A 19,124-nucleotide genomic window follows, 5' to 3' on the forward strand; every position below is an offset into this window, starting at 1 on the left:
GAAAAAAATCTTCATTATATCTGTGTATAGGTAGTATTTTCCAAGTGGAGATTAGAATAGATGAAAAACCCGTTTCTAGCGTTTTGCCTTTTTTCAAAGTACCAAACAAATACGCTACTCTTCAGAGGTGTTTTTTCCCCATTTTATTTCAGTTGAGTATGTTTCAACACAAGCCATATTAACTAAAAATCTTAAGAAACAAGGTAATTGTAGGTTTCTAATTGCTTTTTTTAAAAAATAGTTTTTAGCCAGAAAACATTAAAGAATGCAGACACATTTCCTTTTTACTTTTTTTTTTTTTTTTTTTTGAGACAAAGTCTTGCTTCATTGCCCAGGCTGGAGTGCAGTGGCAGGATCTTGGCTCACTGCAGCCTCCGCCTCCCGGGTTCAACCGATTCTCATGCCTCAGCCTCCTGAGTAGCTAGGATTACAGGCGCCCACCACCATGCCTGGCTAATTTTTGTGTTTTTAGTAGAGACGGGATATTGCCATGTTGGCCAGGCTGGTCTCGAACTCCTAGCCTCAAGTGATCCTCCCGCCTCGGCCTCTTTAGGATTACAGGGCTGAGCCAACGAACCTGACCACATTTTCTTTATATGTATATTTTTCTTTTAGATTCCTTTTTACCAAGCAGACACATTTTGTTTGACTTAGCTTGGCATTCTTTCAAGTCCAAAGCTGTAACTAGTCACAACAAGTAAATGTAGTGATTGAAAATGGGCGGGGCATGGTGACTCATGTCGTAATCCCAGCACTTTGGGAGGCTGAGACAGGAGGACCCCTTGAGGCTTGGTGTTTAAAACCAGCCTGAGCAACATGGTGTGACACTTGTCTCTATTAAAAAAATTTTTTAAAACAAAATAGTCGTATTAAGTTGAAGGCTAATAAAAGTCTGAATTACAAATACTTTCAAAAGAAATGTAATTTTATTGCTGTTTTCTAAAGACTAGGAGCCTAAGCAAAGTATACCAGCCCTTAGGAGACAATTATGAGTCAAAATACATAAATTTTCTCTTAAGATATATTTTAAGTATGCATCCTCTATTAATTGTATTCCTGTTTCTTTGCTGGGAAAACTTTAGAGAGTACAAGTAACTTTCAGTTTTTCCCTTGTCCAAATTATAGTCTTCACATTTATGAAAACCGAAAGACTTTTTTGTGTGCTATTTAAGTAGCTACTTTACATGCAATTCAGCTTTTCAACTAACCAAGCTGTTATTAAAGGAGTTTCTCCCCAGAAACCAATCTTCTACGTGTATTAGGTTCAGTGGTTTGAATTAATAAATGATCATGGAAGGACCTAAGGAAGTTAAATTGAGTTATCTGCTCAGCCATATTCCAAAGCTACAAGGAAAACAAATTGAATTTAAAAAGAACAAGAAAAACATTTTAAATGTTTTTAAGGTTTTACCCAATGACAAACCTATTTCCCTAAATGTTGTTCCCAAATAGGACTTTAAGGATTATTATTTCAATGCCCTCTCTTTTTTCTTTATGGAAAATTTGGGAAATTGAGAACCAACTAGTTTAAATACCTTGATCAAAGCCATTTAGGCAACACCAGTACCTCATCAGTTTGTGCTTCGGTTTCTCTGTAAGCTGAGGTGATTAGTTCCTGTCCAGAAACCTCACAGAGTGGTTAGGGCCAAATAAAATTCCGAGGGGGACCAGGCGCAGTGGCTCACGCCTGTAATCCCAGCACTTTGGGAGGCCGAGGCAGGTGGATCACTTGAGGTCAGGAGTTCGAGACCAGCCTGGCCAAACCAACATGGTGAAACCCTGTGTCTACTAAAACTACAAAATTAGCTGGACGTGGTGGTGCACACCTGAAATCCCAGCTACTCAGGAATCTGAGGCAGGAGAATCGCTTGAATCCAGGAGGAAGAGGTTGCGGTGAGCCGAGATCGTGCCACTGCACTCCAGCCTGGGCAACAGAACGAGACTCCGTCAAAAAAAAGGAAAAAAAAATCCAAGGGGGGTTAATACCAGCTACTTGGGAGGCTGAGGCAGGAGAATCGCTTGAACTGGAAGGTGGAGGTTACAATGAGCCGAGATCGCACCACTGCACTCTAGCCTGGGCGACAGGGTGAGATTCCATCTTAATGAATAAGTAAATAAGTAATAAAATTCCTAAGGGGAGGCTTGGTGTGGTGGCTCATGCCTGTAATCCCAGCACTTTTGGAGGCTGAGGCGGGTGGAGCACTTGAGGTCAGGAGTTCAAAACCAGCCTGGCCAACATGGTGAAACCCTGCCTCTACTAAAATAGAAAAATTAGGTGGGCATGGTGGTGAACACCTGTAATCCCAGCTAGTCGAAAGGCTGAGGCAGGAGAATCGCTTGAACCCGGGAGGCGGAGGTTGCAGTGAGCCGAGATTGCAGCACTGCACTCTAGCCTGGGCAACAGAGTGAAACTCTGTCTCAAAATAAAATAAAATTCCAAGGGGGAAGGCATCAGACATAGTAAAGTGTGAAGCAGCATGTAAATGATTCATTAATGTTTGGGAAGTTTCCTGAAAGACATTTGGTACTTTCCTTAAACCTGTTGATAGGTGGTGGGGTTCCCCTTTGTGCCTCTAAGCAGTTTTTAGGAATTAGCAAGGAGTCCAAAGTAGAATTTGAGAAAGGCTGTTGTAGGATAGCAGGAAGGCAAGATGGGGTGGGAGATCCTGTAATAGCTAAGATCTCTTTGCCTCTAGCATAGTGCTGAAGAAGGAGGGTTTAGGAGTCAGAGCCAGCTCTGAAGCCTGATTTGTTAATTACTAGTTGTAAGACCTCGGACAACTCAATTAACTTCCTGCACCTTTATTTTCTTATCTTTAACATAGATACAATTTAATGCTTTCCTGTGGTTCATCACCTGTGGTTCAGTTGCATGGTCTCCTCTCTACAGTGGCCTTCCCTGACTATAGCATCTGAAGTGACCCCTCCCAGCCCGTTGTATCAAATGGGCTTGCCTTAGTCATAGCATTTATCAGTATCTGAAATGACGTTACTTTTTCTGCTTATAGATTTAGTATGTTTCTCTCTTAACAATATAAGCCCTTTGAGGACAGGTACTTTGTCTGACTGTATTCACTGTGCTGTAAGGGTGCATTGTACAGAAGAATGCTCATAATGCCGGGTGCTGTGGTTCATGCCTATAATCCCAGCACTTTGGGAGGGAGGCTGAGGCAGGAGGATCACTTGAGCCCAGGACTTCAAGACCAGCCTGGGCAACATAGTGAGATCCACGTCTCTACAAAAAAATGTAAAAATTAGCTGGGCGTGGTGGTACACACCTGTGGTCCTAGCTACTCCGGAGGATAAGGTGGGAGGATCACTTGAGCCTGGGAGGTCCAGGATGCAGTGAGCTTTGATTATGCCACTGCACTCCAGCCTATGTCACAGGGTGAGACTCTGTCTCAAAAAAAAAAAAAAAAAGCTGGATAATAATATATATATTTTTAGTTTTTATGGGTACACTGTAGGTGTTTATATTTATGGGGTACATGAGATATTTTGATAACAGGCATGTAATGCATCATAATCACATCAGGGTAAATGGGTGTCCATGACCTCAAGCATTTATCCTTTCTTTGTGTTACAAGCACTCCAATTATACTCCTTTAGTTATTTTAAAATGTACAATACATTGTTGTGGACTGTAGTCACCCTGCTGTGCTCCCAAATACTAGATCTTATTCATTCTAACTCTATTTTTGTACCCACTAACCAGAATGTTCGGTATTTGTTAATGAACATGTTATGACAGGATGTTTTAGAAGAAAATAAAGAAAAAAAGAAATTCCAGCCAAGCATGGTGGCTTGATTTTATTTATTTATTTATTTTGAGATGAAGTCTCCCGCTGTCTCCCAGGCTGGAATGCAGTGGCGTGATCTCCACTCACCGCAACCTCTGCCTTCTGAGTTACATGGCTCACGCCTGTAATCCCAGCACTTTGGGAGACTGAGGTGTATTGCTTGAGGTCAGGAGTTCGAGACCAGCCTGGCCAACACAGTGAAACCGTGTCTCTACTAAAAATACAAAAAATTAGCTGGGCGTAATGGTGGGCGCCTGTAATCCCAGCTACTAGGGAGACTAAGACAAGAAAATCGCTTGAATCTGGGAGGCAGAGGTTGCAGTGAGCCGAGATCGCACCATTGCACTCCAGCCTGGGCAACAAGAGGGAAACTCTGTCTCGAAAAGAAAAAAATTATTTTTTAATTTTAATTTGTTAGTGAACAATTAGGGTTGCTGTGAGAATTGTGCCTGGCACACACAGCCATTTAAAAATCACGATCTTCAGGCAGTGTGTGGTGGCTCACGCCTGTAATCCCAGCACTTTGGGAGGCCGAGGTGGGTGGATCACCTGAGGACAGGGATTCGAGAGCAGCCTGGCCAACATGGTGAAACCCCGTCTCTACTAAAAATATAAAAATTAGCCGGGTGTGGTGATGCGGACCTGTAATCCCAGCTACTCAGGAGGCTGAAGCAGGAGAATTGCTTGAACTCAGAAGGCAGAGGTTGCAGTGAGTGGATATCACGTCACTGCATTCCAGCCTGGGAGACAGAGGGAGATTTCATCTCAAAATAAATAAACAAAATCAAGATCATTTAACAAATACATATATTGTACTTACTAAGTTCAAATTTCTGTTCTAAACGTTTTTACAAATGCTGTTAAGTCATTTAGTCCTCTGCATAATGTCGTTTGTTTGTTTGTCTGTTCTTTAAGACGGAGTCTTGCCCTGTCGCCTAGGCTAGAGTGCAGTGATGTGATCTCGGCTCACTGCAACCGCCACCTCCCGGTTTCCCGTGATTCTCCTGCCTCAGCCTCCTGAGTAGCTGGGGTTACAGGTGCGTGCCACCACATCCGGCTAATTTTTTGTATCTTTAGTAGAGACGGGGTTTCACCATGTGCCAGGCTGGTCTTGAACTCCTGACCTCGTGATCCACCCGCCTTGGCCTCCCAAAGTGCTGGGATTACAGGCGTGACCACCGCGCCAGACCCATAATGGCGTTTTATAGATGGGGAAACGGAGTCATAGAGGCTAAACAACTTTCCCAAGACCACACAGTTAGTAAGGGGCAGGACTAGGACTCAAAGCCAAGTTTATGACCAAATTCTGGTGCACTACGTTCTCCTGCTTCTGGAGAAGATAATGATGCTGAAGATTCTACTTTTGGTGTAAAGGAGTAGGAAGGGCACGGGTCACTGCTAGCTTCAGTGGGCCTGAATCTTTGTCTTTCCTTCTGATTTGGAGAAAGTGCAAGAATGGGAAAATGCAATCGAAGTGAAGGAGAGGCCGGCGTATTTTCCTGAAATGCGCGGCCCGCAAGCCCAAACCCGTTTCCCGGGTGTCCAGGCAGCGTTCTGCAGCATCTCCAATGCCCGCCAGCCCGCCGCAGCCCAGCGCCCGGCAGCCGGCGCCTCTCAAGCCCCCTCCGGCCAGGAGCCTTCGCCGCGTGGCCGCGCCGCGCCCGGCCTGGGAAAAAAGTTTCCAAACGACGCTGCTCTGCGCTGATTGGCCGAGGCGGACGCGGTACCGTAGAGCAGCAGCCAATGGGAGGCGCCGACCGCAGGCTCCGGGGCGGGGGCGGGGGCGGGGGCGGGGTCCGGAGGGCCGGGGCCGCACCGCCCTTGGCAGCCGCCTCTGCCGCCGCCGCCGCGTTGTCCTCGCTGCCCCTGCTCGGGTAAGTGCGGCGCTGCGCGGGGCTGGGGTCGGGGTGGCTGTCCGGGGACCTCCACCGCGGCTGAAAAGCTCCTCTGCCCCGCCCCAGGATCCCGGGACGCCGGGCCACCGCCTGGCAGGGATCCCTACGCCCCTCGCTTGCGCGTCGCTTCCCGGCCGCCTGGACTCCCCCGGTCCCCGGGCTCCAAAATCCCGCCTCCCTGGAGCCTCCCGTCCTAAAAAGTTAGGCACTGAGTGCCTTGCCACTGGTGCGTTCCTCGCGCTGGCCCCTCGCCCTTGGCAACTTTGTTTCTCTTTCTGCGTTGGTCTCTCTCCCACCCCGTTGCCCTCTTCTCCTTCCGGGACTTCCTGGGTGGTTAAGCCTTGCCGGTCCCCAAACCCCGCTGCCAGGCTCCATCCTCTTTCTTCTCTTCCTTCCTCCCCATACTCCTCTCCTAGATGACCCTCGTTTCTTTTCTCTCTCCTATTCCTCCATCCTGCCACCCCCTTCTCTGCGACCCCAGACCCCTCGATTGCAGCGTTGCCCCTGCCCTCACACCCACTGTCCCGCCCCTGCAGGCCTCTTTCCAAAAACCCACCCCGCTCCCTCCCTCCGGGAACACGTTTGGGGCAGTCTGCTCTCCGCTTTGCTCCCGTCTCTGCCGCAGGACGGTTCAGGTTTCTTCTGACAGCACTTTGGGGAGGGATTGGGTAAAGGACGAAAATGCTTATTCCGCAGCTTGAGTGATGGCTGGGCTCACTGAGGACCTGAGTCTCTGAGGTCCTGGGAAACCCCGCTGTCACCTTGACACCGCTTTTGGGGAGGCGACTTTATCTTCTCCGAGCCATCTCAGGCTTTCTGCCTCCTGAGGGCCTGAGCTTCCTTGATTGCTTTGTCCGTGGTTACTACCAGGTTGTGCCTCTTAATTTCTACTTTGAGCCTCAGGCCCCTTTTAACTTTCTAAAGAAAAGGCCTTTGCAGCACGACCTAGGCAGGTTCATCATTTTTAGTTTTGTTATAGTGTATTCTAGCATAGGATGGCATTTTAGGACATGGGTCGGGTGTTTTGAAGATTAATTAGATCCCAGCTACTCCTAAAGCCTCTTGTTACCCGACCACCCCAGCCTCCATCACCTCGTTGGTATACAACCCGTTTTTTTTGTTGTTGTTGTTTTGTTTTGTTTTTGAGACAGAGTCTCACTCTCGCCCAGGTTGGAGTGCAGTGGTGCGATTTTGGCTCACTGCAACCTCCGCTTCCCGGGTTCAAGCGATTCTCCTGCCTCAGCCTTCGGAGTAGCTGGGACTACAGGCGCGTGCCACCACGCCTGGCTAATTTTTTGTATTTTTAGTAGAGATGGGGTTTCACCGTGTTAGCCAGGATGGTCTCGATTTCCTGACCTCGTGATCTGCCCCCTCGGCCTCCCACAGTGCTGGGATTACAGGCGTGAGCCACCGTGCCGGCCTACAACCCATTTTGAGCCTTTCCTCTTAGTGTTTTGTGTAGGATTAAATGCAGATGATCTGTGCCGCTGAAGTCTCAGGGGCCTTTGATTCATATATTTTATCCCATGTTGGATAACAGTTTATTAACTTGACTTATTTTTGTTTCCAAAGTGTGTTATTTATTATTTATTTATTTATTTATTTATTTATTTTGAGACGGAGTCTTGCTCTTGTCCAGGCTGGAGTGCAGTGGCATGATCTCGACTCACTGCAACCTCAGTCCTCCGGGTTCAAGTGATTCTTCTGCCTCACCCTCCTGAGTAGCTGGGATTACAGGTGCGTGCCACCATGCCCGGCTAATTCTTAGTAGAGATGGGGTTTCACCATATTGGCCAGGCTGGTCTCAAACTTCTGACCTCGTGATCTGCCCGCCTCAGCCTCCCAAAGTGTTGGGATTACAGGCATGAGCCACTGCACCTGACTCTATCATTATTATTATTTTTTATGTAGAGGCAGAATCTTGCTTTGTTGCCCAGGCTGGTCTCAAATTCCTGGGCTCAAGCAGTCCTCCTGCCTTGGCCTCCCACAGTGCTGAGATTACTTGCAGGCATGAGCCACTGCATGCAGCCCAAAGTGTGTTCTTTTGCCTTAGAATGTGTGAGCCGAGAATTGACACTCCTTTTCCTCACAAGGTAATTTCCTAACATGAGCATTCCTGTGTACAGAAAGTTTGTGCCTGCAGTTAGTACTACACGTGCACCTCGTGCAATGGATGTAGGTGCTTTTTGTCTGCCTCCTTCAGCAGTGCCCAGCACTTAGTAGGTATTCAAGAAATGTTTGAAAAGGGATGGAGGAGGCAAAACCGCAGTAGGAAAAATTCTTTCCCTGTCACTTGGTTCAGTAGAATAAAATTATCCTGGAACAATAGCTATTTTATTTTTTGTCCAAGTTTTTGTTTGTTTGTTTTTTGAGACGGGATCTCACTCTGTCGCCCAAGCTGGAACACAGTGATGCAATCACAGCTCACTGCAGTCTCGACCTCTCAGGCTCAAGCAATCCTCTTGCCTGAGCCTCCCAAGTAGCTGGGACTAAAAGCACATGCCACCATGCTTGGCTAATTTTTAAAATTTTTTGTAGAGATCGGGGTCTCACTATGTTGCCCAGGCTGGTCTCGAACTCCTGAGTTCAAGCGATCCTTCCGCCTCAGCCTCCCAACGTGCCGGGGTGGGAGAGAGCCACCGCGCCTGGCCTAAGCTTTTTAAAATCTCTAAAGCGATCTATGCTTACTGTATATATGTGTATGTAGTTTACCTTAAAGCAAGGTGTCAGGTACAAATCCACAGGGCTTGCTTTACCCCCATTCTGATGCATCCTCCAGACCCTTTTCTATTCTGTGTACAGAGAGAGGGAAATAAACAAAAATGGGCACCCATTTTTAACATATCCTGAGCTTTCTTCCATATTAGTACATACAGTTCTTAACACCTGCATCGTTTTCCATTCAGTCCTCTGTTGACATTGAGGTTTCCAGTTTTCCACATTAGTGAATGATGGTGTGCATCTTTGAACATGGGTCCTTGCCTGCCTAAGTATTTTTGTAGGTTGATCATTGTAAACTTGGAAAGCACAAAGACAGAAGCCAGGCTTGCTGACTCTTGACTGATGTTGCCCCAGTGATGTCACTCCTGCAAAATGCAAAGCCTGCGTCCTGGCTGTCGGAGCATGTGTGGACATTTGGCAGCTTCTTTCTCTTCCCTCCTGCTCTTCTGTTTGTTTTGGTTGGGAAGGATATGGAGTGGGGATGGAGAAGGGTGTTGAGTAATTATCGATGGTTTCTGTATGTTTATTGCTCCTGACTAGCAGTGCTGGGTTTCTTCTCTCAGACGAAAGCTGAAAGAGATTGCTTTGCTTTTTTCCTGAGTTTTAAAATCAGAGGTGTGTGTCTCGAGTGTATTTTCAGACTTTTTTGTTAGCTTTAATCATGTAAAACATGCAGAAAAAAAAAAAAGCATGTGGAAACAATTTTTTTTTTTTTTGAGACGGGGTCTCGCTCTGTCACACAGGCTGGAGTGCTGTGGGGCGATCTCGGCTCACTGCAACCACCGCCTCCCATGCTCAAGTGATCCTCCCACCTCAGCCTCCTGAGTAGCTGGGACCACAGGTGTGCATCACCACACCTGGCTAATTTTTTTGTGTTTTTGGTAGAGATGGGGTTTCACCATGTTGCCCAGGCTGGTCTCTTAACTCCTGACCTCAGGTGATCTGCCTGCCTCACCCTCCCAAAGTGCTGGGATTACAGGCGTGAGCCACCACACCCGGCCGGAAACAAATTTTTGAAGGAGGCATAGATCTCTGTTGTGCAAAATAGATACTTTTTGTACCACTGGGTCCTAGTTTGTCATTGTTCCTTGCATGATCCCATCAGATTTGTCTACAGAGCTGCTGGGGCATGATGGTGTGGTGGCGTATTAAGAACGCAGGTTAGTGGCACACAGATGAAATAAATGCATGTGGGGTGCATTTTTAAGATAGCAGGTGCAAAGTTGTATATACTGAGACCAGGCATTAACACTTGCCTATTACAGTGCCTTTTAAAACACTATGTGAGGGCCGGGTGCAATGGCTCACACCTGTAATCCCAGCACTTTGGGAGGCCTAGGTGGGCAGATCACCTGAGGTCAGCAGTTCGAGACCAGCCTGGCCAACGTGGCGAAACCCCGTCTCTCCTAAAAATACAAAAAATTAGCCAGTCGTGGTGGCATGCACCTGTAATCTGAGGTACTAGGGAGGCTGAGGTAGGAGAATCGCTTGAACCTGCGAGGCATAGGTTGCAGTGAGCTGAGATCACACCACTGCACTCCAGCCTGGGCAACAGAGAAAGAGATTCCGACTCAAAAAAAAAAAAAAAAAAACTGGACCAAATGAAACAAGTGAATCTGATCTGCAGTCAGTCAGTTTGCAACCCCTGGGGAGCCTTGGACTTGAATGCAAAGATCCCTTGAACTTGGATCTAGTTTGCCTCTGCTGCTCACATGCACATTTAGAGATGGCCGAGGCATACGGTGTTTCTGCTTCCAAGAAACAGAGTGGTTGTCCTGTTTAGCCATCTCTTACAGTCACACAGCTTAGAGAGGATAATGTTTGCAAACAATTTTTGAAATGTCTAGCACACAGCAAACAGAAGGTCAAATTCAGTACTTAATGCTGATAAAATAAGAGAACCCTTGCAAGTCATGTCGCCTGCTTTCTGCCACAGAGAGTACTGCAATAGAACTTTCTGACGTTTTCATGTTGTTTATTTATTTATTTATTTTTTGAGACAGAGTCTTGCTCTTGTGCCCAGGCTGGAGTGCAGTGGTACAATCTCTGCTCACTGCAACCTCTGCCTCTGGGTTCAAGCAATTCTTGGGCCTCAGCCACCCAAGTAGCTGGAATTATAGGTGCGCTCTACCACACCTGGCTAATTTTTGTGTTTCTAGTAGAGACAGGGTTTCACCATGTTGCCCAGGCTGGTCTCGAACCCCTGGGCTCAAGCAATCCACCCACCTCAGCCTCCCAAAGTGCTGGGACTACAGGCGTGCATCGTGACGCCCTGCTGATTTGTGTATTTTTAGTAGAGACGGGGTTCACCTTGTGCTGGTCTCAAACTCCTGGGCTCAAGCAATCTGCCCACCTCAGTCTGCCAAAGTGCTGGGATTACAGGCGTGAGCCATCGTGCCCGGCCTCTCTCTGACATTTTTGAATGGCAAAGGCAAAAATCTTATACTTTTAAGGATGTGGAGAAATAGGAACCCTTTTACACCGTTGGTGGGACTGTAAACTAGTTCAACCATTGTAGAAGTCAGTGTGGCGATTCCTCAGGGATCTAGAACTAGAAATAACATTTGACCCAGCCATCGCATTACTGGGTATATACCCAAAGGACTATAAATCATGCTTCTATAAAGACACATGCACACGTATGTTTATTGCGGCATTATTCACAATAGCAAAGACTTGGAACCAACCCAAATGTCCAACAATGATAGACTGGATTAAGAAAACGTGGCACATATACACCATGGAATACCATGCAGCCATAAAAAATGATGAGTTCATGTCCTTTGTAGGGACATGGATGAAATTGGAAATCATCATTCTCAGTAAACTATCGCAAGAACAAAAAACCAAACACCGCATATTCTCACTCATAGGTGGGAATTGAACAACGAGAACACATGGACACAGGAAGGGGAACATCACACTCTGGGGACTGTTGTGGGGTGGGGGGAGGGGGGAGGGATAGCATTGGGAGATATACCTAATGCTAGATGACAAGTTAGTGGGTGCAGCACACCAGCATGACGCATGTATACATATGTAACTAACCTGCATATTGTGCACATGTACCCTAAAACTTAAAGTATAATAATAATAAAGAAAAAGAAAAAAAAGATTGCTGTTTTATGATAAAGTGAAGTGCAGCTGTTACTTCTTCCTTCTTTGCTTCCAGCATCTCTCTTCCCTAAGGATTGCTTTTACAATGTAAGAGTTTTTGGTTGAAATGCTGTTCCTGTGGTTTTTGTCTCTTGGTTGGAGTGAAAGATTTTGCAGGCTGTGATACAAATCCAGTTCTCTGCTTATTTTCTCCTCAGTCCTTGAAATCCAAAACCAGATCCCTCCCATTGGCCCGTTGTAATTAGAACCTGCCCCACAATAGACGCACCTCCTAAAGCATCTCAGATTCATTTCTTTCCTGAGGATTAAGTTTTTAAACCTTCCTGGCCAAGATAACAGTGTTTTAAGAGGCTCTTTTCTTTTATTATTATTATTATTATTACTCTTTTCTTTTTTTGAGACGGAGTCTTGCTCTGTCACCCAGGCTGGAGTGCAGTGGCAGGATCTCTGCTCACTGGAACCTCCACCTCCCGGGTTCAAGAGATTCTTCTGTTTCATCCTCCTGAGTAGATGGGATTACAGGCATGTGCCACCATGCCCAGCTAATTTTTGTATTTTTAGCAGAGATGGGGTTTTACCATGTTGGCCAGGCTGGTCTCGAACTCCTGGCTTCAAGTGATCTACCCACTGTGGCCTCCCAAAGTATCAGGATTACAGGCATGAGCCACCGCACCCTGCCAGGCTTGGGTGTTGAAGGAAGAGAAAGAAGGCAGTGTGGCTGGGACATAAGTGAATGAGAGGTGGTAGGGTAAGAAATGTGTAGAAAACTATGCAGGGGCCTGATCACATTGGATCTTGCACATCTTTTTCCAAACCTCAGGAGGAGTCATTCTGCTTTGTTGTTACTGGTTCCTCACTTCTGCACTTTATTGTATGCTGACAACCTTCCATACCATGGGACTGAGACTGCCCTCAATAGTATCACCAATGTCTTTTTTTGTTTTTTTTTTTTTTGAGGCAGAGTTTCACTCTTGTCGTCCAGGTTGGAGTGCAATGGCGTGATCTTGGCTCACTGCAACCTCCGCCTCCTGGGTTCAAGCGATTTTCCTGCCTCAGTCTCCCGAGTAGCTGGGGTTACAGGAGCCTGCCACCACACCTGGCTAATTTCTTGTATTTTTAGTAGAAATGGAGTTTCACCATGTTGGTCAGGCTGGTCTTGAACTCCTGACCTCAGGTGAACCACCCGCCTTCGCTTCCCAAAGTGTTGGGATTACAGGCATGAGCCAACGCACCCAGCCACCAATATCTTAATGGCCACGCAGTGCTCATTGATAGATGCCTTGGCCCTGGGCTATTGTTGCTATAGAATTGGTTTGATGAGTACATATTACATGAGATCTGGGCTCATTAGAGCTTATGGCTTGAGCAGGGACTCCTTGGCCTAGGTTTATGCTGCTCCTGGCCTTGTTAATGACTGTTGTTAACACTCTACCCCCTTTTTATTTTTTTGAGATGGGGTCTTGTTCTGTCGCCCAGGCTGGGAGGCTGGAATGCAGTGATCTTGGCTCACTGCAGCCTCCGCTTCTCAGGCTTAAGTGATTTTTCCTGCTTCATCTTTCTGAGTAGCTGGGACTACAGGTGCGCACCGCCGTACCCGTTTGATTTTTGTTTTTGTTTTTTTAGTAGACACGGGGTTTCACCATGTTGCCCAGGCTGGTCTCAAACTCCTGACCTCAAGTGATCTGTCTGCCTCGGCCTCACAAAGGGCTGGGATTACAGGCATGAGCCATTGCGCCAGGCACCACTCTACCCTTTTGACTTTGAGCAAGTAAGGTCATTGATTCCATACATTCATTAAGATTCCTGCGTGGCAGAAATCTAACCCCAACTGGTATAACCAAGACAAGGAATTGATTATCTCATAACCTTAAATCAGGTGTGGCTGCATCTAGGTGTTCAAATGATATTGTCAGGACCCAGGCTCTCCATCCCTTGGCCCAGCTTTCCTCTGTTTTGGCTTCACTCTGAGGCAGGCTCTCCCTTGTGATAGCAAGATGACCACCGGCAGTTTCAGGCTTACCTCCGGCTTCAGGCTTACCTTACCAACCCTAGTGGAAAGAGAGTTTCATTTTTGACAGCTATGCAAAAGGTCTGGACCTGGGCCCTCACTGGCTCAGTATGGGTTAGGCCCATCCTTAAGCCAATCATTGGCTCAGCATGGGTTAGATCCGTGACTGTCACTGGCTGAGCATGGGGGTTAGGCTCACCCTATCATTGGCTCTGCGTGAATTAGGCCCACCTCTGTCACTGGCTCATCGTGGGTTAGGCCCACCCGTGAGCTGATCACTAAGGACGTGAATAGGCATATGCCTCTTCCCAGGTGTGGAGGATGATGTCAGATCCCTCTGAACTCATGAAATGAGTGGGGTATTCTCCCAAGGGAATATTGTGCTGTCACAGAAGATGGAAAAATGAATGCATGTCTGGAAAAAACAAGCAAAACTACAAATCATTAGCTTTATATGACATTTATTTATTTTTTGTTTATATGTTTTTGAAATGGAGTCTTGCTCTGTTGCCCAGGCTGGAGTGCAGTGGTGTGATCGTGGTTCACTGCAACCTCTGGCTCCCGGGTTCAAGCGATTCTCGTGCCTTAGCCTCCCGAGTAGTTGGGATGATAGGTGCCTGCCACCACACCCAGCTAATTTTTGTGTTTTTAGTGTAGACAGGATTTTACCATGTTGGCCAGGCTTGTCTTGAACTCTTGACCTCAAGTCATCTGCCTGCCTCAGCTTCCCGAAGTGTTGGGATTACAGGCATGAGCCACCACGTCTGGCCAGCTTTGTGTGACATTTCACCTTTCTGCCTTGATCAAACTTTCAGAGAATCTGCTTTCCAGAGGGATAAGTGGGTCGGGAAATAGCATGTTTTCTCTGAATGAGGGAAAGGATTGAAAAAGTAGGAGGGAGAAAGGATGTGAATATGAGTCGCAACAAATGCAGAGTTATCGGTAAGTTTTGTGCTCGAATCTAGGTACAATTGTGCATTTCCTGGTTCTGCGTGAATTAGGCCCACCTCTGTCATTGGCTCAACATGGGTGAGGCTCACTAACTTCCACCAGAAGTTAGTGGTGGTGTCTGTGTTGACACTTACATGTTTAGCCTAATGATTTCATGTTTTAACCAAAACTATAGCTTGTTGGTTATATCTTAGAAAGTGATGGTTTTTGCTCATTCTTTTGTCCCCAGGGATACACACCAGCCTCTAAGTTCTCTTGAGGGAAGGAAGGGACCTTGGACACAATCTTTTTTTTTTTTTTTTTTTGAGAGGAAGTCTCACTCTGTCGCCCAGGCTGGAGTGCAGTGGTGCGATCTCGGCTCACTACAACCTCTGCCTTCTGGGTTCAAGTGATTCTCCCGCCTCAGCCTCCCGAGTAGTGGGGATTACAGGCGCACACCACCACGCCCGGCTAATTTTTATATTTTTAGTAGAGATGGGGTTTCACTATGTTGGCCAGGCTGGTTTCAAACTCCTGAGCTCAGGTGATTCACCTGCCTTGGCCTCCCAAAGTACTGGGATTACAGGTGTGAGCCACTGCGCCCGGCCTTGGACACAATCTTTTTTTTTTTTTTTGAGACGGAGTCTCACTCTGTCACTCAGGCTGGAGTGCAGTGGCACGATCTCAGCTCATTGCAACCTCCACCTCCTGGGTTCAAACGATTCTCCTGCCTTAGCCGCCCGAGTAGCTGGGACTACAGGTACCTGCCACTGCGCCCGCCTAATTTTTGTATTTTTAGTAGAGATGGGGTTTCACCATATTGGCCAGGCTGGTCTCAAACTCCTGACCTTGTGATCTGCCTGCCTCGGCCTCCCAAAGTGCTGGGATTACAGATGCGAGCCACTGAGTCTGGCCTGGACACAATCTTACTTGGATTCCTCATGCCCTTTTGACAAGCTCAGAGCCTCAAATAAATTCAGAAAATAGGTGATTACATCAAACAGGCTCTATCAACAGGGAATATACAAACCATTAGCCCAACTGTTAATAGAAGTCTGCTGTCTTGCTGGGTGTGGTGGCTCACACCTAGAATCCTAGTGCTTTGGGAGTACAAGGCAGGAGGATCGCTTGAGCCCAGGAATTTGAGACCAGCCTAGGCAACATAGTAAGACCCCATCTCTTAAAAACAAAATTAGCTTGGCGTAGTGGTGTATACCTGAAGTCCCAGCTAGTCAGGAGGCTGAGGCAGGAGGATCAGTGCCGCCTAGGAGTTCAAAGGTGCAGCGAGCTATGATTGTGTCACTGCACTCCAGCTGGGTTGACAGATTGAGACCCTGTCTCTTAAAAAAAAAAAAAATTGCTTCCCTCACCTCTGCTGTGAAACAGCTCAAAGTCCTGAGAGCCAAGGCCCCTACCGCCCACATCCTCTAGCTGTTGGCTAATTTATTTCATCATCTTTTAGGTAATTCTCCAGAATTCCATCTCCTTCCTCTTTTTCACCCCCCAGTTACTCCTGCACTCAGTTCTTTGTCTTTCCTCCTCCACTGTGTAGAAACTGTTCTTGCTCACACCGCCAGTGACCGACTTTCGCTCAGCCTTGTGGATATTTTTCAGCCCTTATCTTCCCTGCTTCTCTGTTGCATCCTTGTGACACTGGAATGTTTCCCTTTTTTCCCTTGAAACCGCCCACTCCCAGGACAGCACAGTCTTCCTGATTCTCATCTCTCTCACTCTGTTTCTTCTCTGCCTCCTTCGGTTACCATTTCTTAAACTGCCCACCTTTCCAATATTGGCATTCTTCACTGTTCCATACACAGTCCCTAGGAGATTCTCTCATTGTCACGAGGAAAAGAGAAAAACCAGCTATAGACGCATGACTTTCAAATGGATATTGTTGACCCAATTTCAACCCTGAGTTTCAGCTGCGATATTGCATCTTGGTGTGTCATGGACATGTCAAGCTGTGAATGTCTGAGACTGGGTTTGTTATCTCTCCTTAACCCACCCACCTACCCAAGAGTTTTACTTGTTTTTTTTTTTTTTTTTTTTTTGAGTCTCGTTCTGTCCCCCAGGCTGGAGTGCAGTGGCGCCATCTCGGCTCACTGCAAGCTCCGCCTCCCGGGTTCAAGCCATTCTCCTGCCTCAGCCTCCTGACTAGCTGGGACTACAGGCACCCGCTGCCACGCCTGGATAATTTTTTGTATTTTTAATAGAGACAGTGTTTCACCATGTTAGCCAGAATGGTCTTGATCTCCTAACCTCGTGATCCGCCTGCCTTGGCCTCCCAAAGTGCTGGGATTACAGGTGTGAGCCACCGCGCCCGGCCGAGTTTTCCTTTTGATAGTCCTTTTTTTTTTGAGACGGGATCTTGCTCTGTTGCCCAGGCTGGAGTACAGTGGCATGGTCATGGGTCACTGCAGCCTCGACCTCTCCTTGCCCCTCATCCTCTCGAGTAGCTGGAACTACAGACACACCACCATGACCAGCTAGTTTTTGTATTTTTTGTAGAGATAGGGTCTCACCAGGTTGCCCAGGCTGGTCTGGAACTCCTGGGCTCAAGCATTCCACCTGCTTTGGCCTACCAATGTGCTGGGATTACAGGTGTGAGGCACTGCACCCAGCCACCTTCTGGAAGTCTTTATCTCTGGTGATGGGGATGGTGGCGGCACCCAATTGCCCAAGGTAGAGCCCCAGAAGATGTCCTCACCTCCTTTCTCTCTCTCCCCTGCCCCGAAAAGTCATAATTCATCAAGTTCTGGTAAGTTTGCCTTCTAGATATTTTTGGAGTCCGTTTCTGTTCCCTCCATCTTCATTCCTACTTTCTTTTTTTTTAGACAAGGTCTCACTCTCTTGCCCAGGCTGGAGTGCAGTACCGTGATCATAGCTTACTGCAGCTTCAAATTCCTGGACTCATGTGATCCTTCTTCCTCAGCCTCCAGAGTAGCTAGGACTATAGATGTGTTGCACCACACCAGTCTAATTTTTTAAAAAGTTTTTTTGTCAAGGTAGGGTCTTGCTGTGTTGCCCAGGCTGGTCTTGAACTCCTGGTCCCAAGTGGTCCTCTTGCCTTGGCCTCCGGTAGTGCTGGGATTATACGTGTGAGCCACTGTACCTGGCCTATTCTCACTTTCTAATTCAGGCCACGTTCCTTTCTCTTTTCTTTTTTTTTTTTTTTTGAGATGGAGTCTTGATCTGTCACCCAGGCTTGAGTGCAGTGGCGTGATCTCGGCTCACTGCAAGCTCTGCCTCCCAGGTTCACGCTATTCTCCTGCCTCAGCCTCCCGAGTAGCTGGGACTACAGGCACCTGCCACCACGCCCAGCTAATTTTTTTGTATTTTTAGTAGAGACAGGGTTTCACCGTGTTAGACAGGATGGTCTCGATCTCCTGACCTCATGATCCGCCTGCCTCAGCCTCCCAAAGTGCTGGGATTACAGGCATGAGCCACCGTGCCTGGCTCTCTTTTCTTTTTTAAATAGGATCTCACGTCATCACCCAGGCTGTAGTGCAGTGGCACTATCTTGGCTCACTGCAACCTCTGCCTCCTGTGCTCAGGTGATCCTCCCATCTCAGCCTCCTGAGTAGCTGGGCACACAGGCATGTGCCACCACAGCTGGTGGATATTTTTCTATTTTTAGTAGAGACGGAGTTTCTCCATGTTACCCAGGCTGGTCTCAAACTCCTGGGCTCAAGCGATCTGCCTACCTTGGCCTGTCAAAGTGCTGGGATTATAGGCGTGAGCCACTGCACCTGGACTCCACCTTCCTTTCTTGCATTGCTGCAGGAGCTCCCCATCTTAGGCCTTGTCCTTCCTCTGCCTGTCCATGGCCACCAGGACCAGCTTTTTAAGCAGGAGAGCCCATCATATCACATCACTCTCTTCCTTAACTTTCTCCAATGGTTTCCCATTGCCACTAAGTTTCTTAACATCTTGCAAAAGCCGTCTGTGACTTAGCCCCTTTATTTCAGTCTGTCCAGGTAGGTTCCCTTCCACTCGTCACCTTTGAACCCAGGCTTACCAGACTCCCTCTAGCTCCCCTACAAGTGCCTGGCTGTTTCTCCTCATTCCTTCTTCCCCTGCTCAATTACCATTGCCTTCCAGTTCTTTCATATTCTTTTTTTTTTTTTTTTTGAGACGGAGTCTCATTCTGTCGCCCAGTCTGGAGTGCAGCGGCACGATCTCAGCTCACTGCAACTTCCACCTCCCAGGTTCAAGCGATTCTCCCGCCTCAGTCTCCTGAGTAGCTGGGAGTATGGGTGCCCGCCACCACGCCCAGCTAATTTTTGTGTTTTTTTTTAGTAGAGACGGAGTTTCACCATATTGGCCAGGCTGGTCTCGAACTCCTGCCCTCATGATCTGCCTGCCTCAGCCTCCCAGTGTGCTGGGATTACAGGCGTGAGCCACTGCACCTGGCTCTTTCATATTCTTTCACATGCTCCTCGTGTGTCGCCTCTTCTAGGAAGCCTTCCTTGACTTTCGGGTTGAGTTTTGAACTTCTTAAATATCCTGGGCACTGATAGAAATGTATTTTCAGGTGCATACATATTTCAGAACACACCAATGTGTATACTCAAATATATGCAATTTATTGCATGTCAAAATCCTGTGCACATTTCTGTGGCTATACTAGGCACATAGTTTTATCATAATTTA

The 19,124-nt window shown here is 47.3% G+C and overlaps 1 protein-coding gene across 11 annotated transcripts in view; it reads left to right on the top strand.

Annotated features, from left to right (window-relative positions):
- Positions 1 to 19,124, top strand: part of NDE1 (nudE neurodevelopment protein 1) — an 81,202-nt gene that overhangs the window by 1,393 nt on the left and 60,685 nt on the right. For 3 of the 11 annotated variants that reach the window (XM_063598418.1, XM_008965485.6, XM_063598417.1), the window contains exon 1: positions 5,590 to 5,674. The exons of 6 other annotated variants lie outside the window; for them this stretch is intronic. The gene's annotated coding sequence lies outside the window, so the exon portion shown is untranslated. Of the gene's footprint in view, positions 1 to 4,715; positions 4,838 to 5,589; positions 5,675 to 7,312; positions 7,433 to 19,124 lie in introns of those variants that run through there. 2 more of the 11 variants (XM_055099397.2, XM_008965492.6) reach the window with 2 other exon arrangements.

This window comes from Pan paniscus, chromosome 18 (assembly GCF_029289425.2).
Source record: "Pan paniscus chromosome 18, NHGRI_mPanPan1-v2.0_pri, whole genome shotgun sequence".
NCBI classification, from domain to species: domain Eukaryota; kingdom Metazoa; phylum Chordata; class Mammalia; order Primates; family Hominidae; genus Pan; species Pan paniscus.